Below are 1,964 nucleotides of genomic sequence, written 5' to 3'. Positions count from 1 at the left end.
TGCGATGACACCAGGGTGGATGTTTTACAAGCTTTGATAGAAAATAGAAGCAGACGGACAATGAGCTATAAAAATGACTTTAGGTCTCAAAAGTTTAAATAATAGGAAGTTGCTGAGCACAATCAGTTACTGGAGTTAGAGAAAATGACCTCCCAAACGGTGCAAACTTGTGTGTACTGCTCGTGTGCAAAGACATCCATCTCTTTTTTTTTTAATTAGATAAGATTCAACGTTATTGTCATTGTGCAGAGTACAAGTACAAAGACAACGAAATGCAGTTTGTGTCTATACCAGAAAAGTGCAATGTGATATACAAAGTACAGACAGGTGGTGCATAGGCAGGACGAGAAATATATTACAGTGTCATTTTTAGTTTTTTTTACTGTTTATTAGTATTTTTTCAAGGACAATTGTCAATCCGATTGTGAGTTGGCCCGGTCATTGGCTAGTTAGCTAACGGTAGCTACATAAACAAACCAGACAGAGTTGTCCTTCATCTGGTAATAGAACCCTGATTTCCTCCCCGTCCTGTTGGCTCAGAGCTCCAAGATCCCATCTGTGGGAATATTTTTGCAAGTGCAAATTGTATTTTTACAAGTGCAGATTTAAACATATAAGTTCCGATTTTTTTGTTCCACAAGCTCTCACCTTTTGCCCCATATTTCCCTTCATATGAGTCAGAGCCAGCAGCACTAAGGAAGAGCAGCCTCGCCTAAGGCAAGTGGTGGCAACCCACGGGGATCTTTGGTTTCCCAGTCAGTTCCAGTAGTACAGGTGAGAAAGTGGTGGATAAAACGAGGACTGTGGGTTGGCGTTGTTGGTACGTGAGTGGAAATACATCCAACATGCTAACGCATATCCAATGCCATCACCCAGACATGCCAATCACCAAAACGAGACCAAAAAAAAAAAGTCCAACGTCTCCTCCCTACAGTGCTTATCCAGCCTTTAGATCCAAATACAAATAGGGCCAAAAAATCACTGAATCAATCCGGATTTCCACATCACCTTCAATGCCCCGTATCCACTTGTGGAGTAACCTGGCTTCAACTACTTGCTGTATGTACTCAAACCTTGTTACAATACTCCATCCCGTCCCCCGGGACTTCAGTGTACCGTTCCACCCCTTTAATACATGTCAATCAAGCTGAGCCTGTAAAGGCCACACAGTCTGATTAGTCAAGTTGAAACACATGTGGGAGGGGAACATGGATGCGTAGAGATGGGCTTTCAAACAACGCACCTTTTTGACATGTCAAAGTAGGAAAAGCAAAGGTAGAAATAGAAATGATAAGGCACTACAAAGCCAAGAAAGTAGGTGTTAACCCTTTCAAGTAACATTGTCCACCATGGGCAAAACATACTTCAAGACTGACTATAACTTCAGTTAATTAGAAAGCTTAGCATGTTTCATTACCTTCACACATGTTAGTTTTCTACATATCTGCGACTACCGCTCTGATCATATTCCCTTCCTCAATTCTCCATAAGGAAGCAAAGAACTATCATCAATGACAGAGAGCATATGAAGTGAATCATTACTCTCTGTCAGTTTCATGCTGAGAAAGTAACATCACAACTCTTCATCGTGGTCAGCGAGTCCAAACACTTTAGAACATTCCTCAAGTCAGAAACTCTAGAAATGATCCCTGAAAGTATTGTCTTGGTCAGACTGAGGGGGGAAACTGCATCTCATTCACTGCAGAGTGATTGTCACTCAGGGTTCAGAGGAACAGAAGCTAATCGTTACATGCTCCGGATGACTCTGAGGTGAGAAAAGGTATTTAGGTCTTTAAGAAGACAGATATGTAGACTGAATTAGATTTTCAGTCACTGTTGTCTCAATACTTCAGTGTCAGCCTACTTATTATCTACAATAAATGCTCCATTCCTTTCTTTGCATTATTACTGGTTCTTAACATGCTTCCACTGGCTCAGATTATGGAAAACAACTAAATAAGTTA

The 1,964-nt window shown here is 40.9% G+C and overlaps 1 non-coding gene across 1 annotated transcript; it reads right to left on the bottom strand.

Annotated features, from left to right (window-relative positions):
* Positions 1–1,452: 1,452 nt before the first annotated feature.
* Positions 1,453–1,665, bottom strand: LOC117941322. Its single transcript, XR_004655894.1, has one exon. It is a non-coding gene; the product is annotated as a small nucleolar RNA U3 (small nucleolar RNA).
* Between the last annotated feature and the right edge of the window lie 299 nt (positions 1,666–1,964).

The sequence above is a fragment of the Etheostoma cragini genome, unplaced genomic scaffold (genome assembly GCF_013103735.1).
Source record: "Etheostoma cragini isolate CJK2018 unplaced genomic scaffold, CSU_Ecrag_1.0 ScbMSFa_550, whole genome shotgun sequence".
NCBI lineage: Eukaryota > Metazoa > Chordata > Actinopteri > Perciformes > Percidae > Etheostoma > Etheostoma cragini.
The sequence above is the reverse complement of the archived record's forward strand: the minus strand, read 5'-3'. Positions and strand labels throughout refer to the sequence as shown.